Here is a 6000-nt window from a genome sequence, read left to right as displayed (position 1 = left end):
GACGTTGAGAGTCAGTGACTGTAACGCCGTTGAATGTCAAGGGGGCGGTGGTTAGATTAACCCCCCCCCCCCCCAGGACGTTGAGAGTCAGTGACGGTAACGCCGTTGAATGTCAAGGGGGCGGTGGTTAGATTGTCTCTTGTTGGTGATGGCCCCAGCCTGGCATCTGTGTGGCGCGGCAGCCCAAACCCGGATATTGTCCTGGTCTCACTGCGTTCGGACATGGGTCACTTCAGTATCTGAGGAGCGGTGAATGGTGCTGAACGTTGTGTGACCATCAGAGAACATCCCCCTCACTCCTGACCTTCGGAGGGAGGGGAGGTCAGCGATGGAGCGGTTGGGGGGGGGGGCCCTGGGACACTATCCCTGAGGGGGCTCCTGCAGAGCTTCTCCTGGAGGGTGAGGGGACTGACTCTCCCAGCGCCCACGACCATCTACCCACGTTCCCCGGTGTGAGCCCACCCCTCCCCCCCCGTTACCCACTGATGCCAGTACAGGCCGGGCTCCACGACGCCACACCCGCTCGAACAGACGCTCGATGTTAAGGGGCTGTCGATCCCCTCCGTCCTTTCATCCCCCAGGATTCAGCTCGTGTTGGCTGTGTTTGAACCCAGGCTGTGGTGTGGGGGGAGCAGGGGCTGGATGTCCCCTGAGGGGGGGATGGAGGGGGGTGGGGGGGGGAAATCCTGGACTGGGAACTGTGTGATCGCGACCGCCGACAGGCCCTCAGGGAGAGTGGACGGACGGGAATCGGCCGGGTTGGAATTCCTCTGGGTTTTGGTGGGTGGGATCGAGCTGGGCTGTTTTCCCCCCACGTTGTCAGGGGAGGTCTCGGCCTTCCTAGGACAGGGGAGCGGCAAGATTTGGAGCACGCGGGGCTTCAGGGCAATTGCCGGAATGGCCTCAGGGACCCGGGGCCATTGTAGTCTCCAGACGGTTTCTTGCTATCACATGGAGTGGATCGAATTGGCCGGAGACTGGGCTATCTGTGATACTGGGGACCACTCCTTGGAGTGTGTGTGTGTGAGAGAGAGAGGGACAGTGTGTGTGTGAGAGAGAGAGAGGGACAGTGTGTGAGAGAGAGGGACAGTGTGTGTGTGTGAGAGAGAGAGGGACAGTGTGTGTGTGTGAGAGAGGGGGACAGTGTGTGTGTGAGAGAGAGAGGGACAGTGTGTGTGTGTGTGTGAGAGAGAGAGGGACAGTGTGTGTGTGTGTGAGAGAGAGAGGGACAGTGTGTGTGTGAGAGAGAGAGGGACAGTGTGTGTGTGAGAGAGAGAGAGGGACAGTGTGTGTGTGAGAGAGAGTGAGGGACAGTGTGTGTGTGTGAGAGAGAGAGGGACTGTGTGTGTGTGAGAGAGAGGGACAGTGTGTGTGTGAGAGAGAGGGACAGTGTGTGGGTGAGAGAGAGAGGGACAGTGTGTGTGTGTGTGAGAGAGAGGGACAGTGTGTGTGAGAGAGAGAGAGAGGGACAGTGTGTGTGTGTGTGAGAGAGGGACAGTGTGTGTGTGTGTGAGAGAGGGACAGTGTGTGTGTGAGAGAGAGAGGGACAGTGTGTGTGTGAGAGAGGGACTGTGTGTGTGTGTGAGAGAGAGAGTGAGGGACAGTGTGTGTGTGAGAGAGAGAGGGACAGTGTGTGTGTGAGAGAGGGACTGTGTGTGTGTGAGAGAGAGAGAGGGACAGTGTGTGTGAGTGTGAGAGAGAGAGGGACAGTGTGTGTGTGTGTGAGAGAGAGGGACAGTGTGTGTGTGAGAGAGAGAGGGACAGTGTGTGTGTGAGAGAGGGACTGTGTGTGTGTGTGTGAGAGAGAGTGAGGGACAGTGTGTGTCTGTGAGAGAGAGAGGGACAGTGTGTGTGTGTGAGAGAGGGACAGAGTGTGTGTGAGAGAGAGGGACTGTGTGTGTGAGAGAGAGAGAGGGACTGTGTGTGTGTGTGAGAGAGAGGGACAGTGTGTGGGTGAGAGAGAGAGGGACAGTGTGTGTGTGTGAGAGAGGGACAGTGTGTGTGTGAGAGAGAGAGGGACAGTGTGTGTGTGTGAGAGAGAGAGGGACAGTGTGTGTGTGAGAGAGGGACAGTGTGTGTGTGTGTGAGAGAGAGTGAGGGACAGTGTGTGTGTGAGAGAGAGAGAGGGACAGTGTGTGTGTGAGAGAGAGGGACAGTGTGTGTGTGAGAGAGAGAGAGGGACAGTGTGTGTGTGAGAGAGAGAGGGACAGTGTGTGTGAGAGAGAGAGGGACAGTGTGTGTGTGAGAGAGAGGGACAGTGTGTGTGTGTGAGAGAGAGGGACAGTGTGTGTGTGAGAGAGAGGGACAGTGTGTGTGAGAGAGAGAGAGGGACAGTGTGTGTGAGAGAGAGAGAGGGACAGTGTGTGTGTGAGAGAGAGGGACAGTGTGTGTGTGAGAGAGAGAGGGACAGTGTGTGTGTGAGAGAGAGGGACAGTGTGTGTGTGAGAGAGAGAGGGACAGTGTGTGTGTGAGAGAGAGAGGGACAGTGTGTGTGTGAGAGAGAGAGGGACAGTGTGTGTTTGAGAGAGAGGGACAGTGTGTGTGTGTGTGAGAGAGAGGGACAGTGTGTGTGTGAGAGAGAGAGGGACAGTGTGTGTGTGAGAGAGAGAGGGACAGTGTGTGAGAGAGAGAGGGACAGTGTGTGTGTGAGAGAGAGAGGGACAGTGTGTGTGTGAGAGAGAGTGGGTGTGTGTGTTTATATGGGTATGTTCCAAACTGCAGGATTCTATGAATATTCAGGAAAACATTTCAAATTAACTTCAGTTCGAAGAAGCATATGTTGCAAACAATACAGACCATTCGACTGCAGGGTGGCGTGGTGGCTCAGTGGTTAGCACCATTGCCTGACTTCGTCAGGGACTCGGGTTCGATTCCAGCCTTGGGCGACAGTGTGGAGTTTGCACATTCTCCCAGAGTCTGCATGGGTTTCCTCCGGGTGCTCCAGTTTCCTCCCACAGTCCAAAGATGTGCAGGTTTGGGTGGATTGGCCGTGCTAAATTACCCATAGTGCCCAGGGATGTGCAGGTTAGGGTGGATTGGCCATGCTAAATTACCCATAGTGCCCAGGGATGTACAGATTAGGGTGGATTGGCCGTGCTAAATTACCCAGAGTGCCCAGGGATGTGTAGGTTAGGGTGGATTGGTCATGCTAATTACCCATAGTGCCCAGGGATGTGTAGGTTAGGGTGGATTGGCTATGCTAAATTACCCATAGTCCCCCAGGGATGTGCCAGTTAAGGTGGATTGGCCGTGCTAAATTACCCATAGTGCCCCAAGGATGTGCAGGTTAGGGTGGATTGGCTGTGGTAAATTACCCATAGTGCCCAGGGATGTGCAGGTTAGGGTGGATTGGCCGTGCTAAATTACCCAGAGTGCCCTGGGTTGTGCAGGTTAGGGTGGATTGGCCGTGCTAAATTACCCATAGTGCCCCAAGGATGTGCAGGTTAGGGTGGATTGGCCGTGCTAAATTACCCATAGTGCCCAGGGATGTGCAGGTTAGGGTGGATTGGCCGTGCTAAATTACCCATAGTGCCCAGGGATGTGCAGGTTATGGTGGATTGGCCGTGCTAAATTACCCATAGTGCCCAGGGATGTGCAGGTTAGGGTGGATTGGCCGTGCTAAATTACCCATAGTGCCCAGGGATGTGCAGATTAGGGTGGATTGGCCGTGCTAAATTACCCATAGTGCCCAGGGATGTGCAGGTTAGGGTGGATTGGCCGTGCTAAATTACCCATAGTGCCCAGGGATGTGCAGGTTAGGGTGAATTGGCCATGCTAAATTACCCATAGTGCCCAGGGATGTGCAGGTTAGGGTGGATTGGCCGTGCTAAATTACCCATAGTGCCCAGGGATGTGCAGGTTAGGGTGGATTGGCCATGCTAAATTACCCATAGTGCCCCAAGGATGTGCAGGTTAGGGTGGATTGGCCGTGCTAAATTACCCATAGTGCCCAGGGATGTGCAGGTTCGGTGCATCAGTCAGGAGTAAATGTGGAAAAATAGGGTAGGGGGAATGGGTCTGAGTGGGTTACTCTTCACAGGGTCAGTGTGAACCTGTTGGGCCGAAGGACCTGTTTCCACGTGTCCATGAGAGAGAGATGGCAGTGTAGTGATAATGTCACTGGATTTGTAATCCAGAATCCCAGGCTGATGGTGTGGGGACAGGACACGTGATGAAATTTGATTTGAAAGTCTATAAATTGTGCTCGAAACCCGGTTGGATTTCCTGAAGTTATTGCAGGCCACCCTGTTGCGCCCTCATCGAATGAACAAGTGTGTGTTTTTAAAAACCTGGTGCCTGGGGATTTGGTTGAGTTTATCTGCGAGTCTATTGAATGTGTCCAGATGTCTGCGCCCCTCTGGGAGTCGGCAGGGGCTGCGGTTCTGGAGAAATTGTGAGGCTCCAAAGGAGGAGGCCATTCAGCCCACGGTGTCCGTGCTGACCCGGAGACAACAATCCCACCTCTCTCGCTCCTGGTCTGTTGGTCTGAAATGTCACAGCTCCTCGCCTTCACATCCACGTGTGTTTTGGTTTTGAAACATGAAGGAATGTCCTTCCTTATCGAACACCCTCACAGGCAGGCAGAAATACTCCCCCTCAGCTCCCCTCTACTTGTACAGTACGGAGACAGGCCCTTCGGTCCCACACGGGTCAGGTTTCCCAAACTAATCTCGTCCCACCTTGCCTGCGTTTGGCTGTATCCCTCGACGACTTTCCTATCCCTGTCCCCATCCGGATGCCTTTTAAATGCTGTCATTGTACCAGCCTCCACCACTTCCTCTGGCAGCTCGTTCCACACACGCACCACCCTCTGCGTGAAATAGTTGCCCCTCAGGTCCCTTTCCCCTCTCACCCTAAACCTACCCCCCTCTAGATTTCAGCTCCCCTACTCAAGGGTGAAGAACTTGGCTATTTATCCTATCCAAGCCCCCAGGACTGTATAAACCTCTATAAGGTCACCCCTCAGCCTCGTACATTCCAGGGGAAATAAACTTCCAGCCTCTCCTTATAATTCAAACCCAGCCATACCTGGCAACATCCTGGTAAATCTCTTCCGAACTCTCTCTCTCTCTCGCCTTCCTCTAACAGAGAGACCAGAATTTCACGCAATATTCCAACATTGGCCTAACCAATGTCCTGTACAGCCGCAACATGACCTCCCAACTCCTGTATCCAATACTCTGACCTATAAAGGAAAGCATACCAAACGCTGCCTTCACTATCCTATCCACCTGCGGCTCCACTTTCAAGGAGCTATGAACGTGCACTCCAAGGTCTCTTTGTTCAGCAACACTCCCCAGGACCTTACCATTAAGTGTATAAGTCCTGCTAAGATTTGCTTTCCCAAAATGCAGCACCTCACATTTATCTGAATTAAACTCCATCTGCCACTTCTCAGCCCATTGGCCCATCTGGTCCAGATCCTGTTGTAATCTGAGGTAACCCTCTTCGCTGTCCACTACACCCTCCGCTTTTGGGGTCATCTACAAACTTAGTGACTATAACTCCTGTGTTCACATCCAAATCATTCGTCCAAGTCCTCCGCCTTCTTCTTCCTCTGGATTGGAGTGGACAAAGTTAAAAATCACACAACACCAGGTTACAGTCCAACAGGTTCACTTACTTCCAAATAAACCTGATGGACTCCGACTTGGCGTCGGGCGATTTTAAACTTTGGACCTCTCTGGATGACAACCCAAATCCCCTGCCATCCTGCTGAGCCAGGCCACTCGCCGCCTTTCCCAGGTTTACGTTGAACGTGTGTGGCCCCTGTCCACGAGTGGTCAGGGTCTCTCTCTCTCTCTCTCTGTACCCCCCGGCCTCGTGATTAAACCACAGCTGGACGGGGTACACGAATGGGAAGGGTTTGGAGGGATGTGGGCCAAACGGTATTCCGATTAATCGAGGACATCTGGGTCAGTGTGCGGACGAGTCGGACCCAAGGGTCCATTTCCCGGCTGTACAACTCCGTGATTCTGAAAATCTCTGAGGCTGAGCCGG

The sequence above is a fragment of the Chiloscyllium plagiosum genome, unplaced genomic scaffold (assembly GCF_037043375.1).
Source record: "Chiloscyllium plagiosum isolate Xiang-an unplaced genomic scaffold, Cpla_swu_hap1 HiC_scaffold_85, whole genome shotgun sequence".
Taxonomy (NCBI): Eukaryota; Metazoa; Chordata; class Chondrichthyes; order Orectolobiformes; family Hemiscylliidae; genus Chiloscyllium; species Chiloscyllium plagiosum.
Note: the sequence above shows the minus strand (reverse complement) of the source record.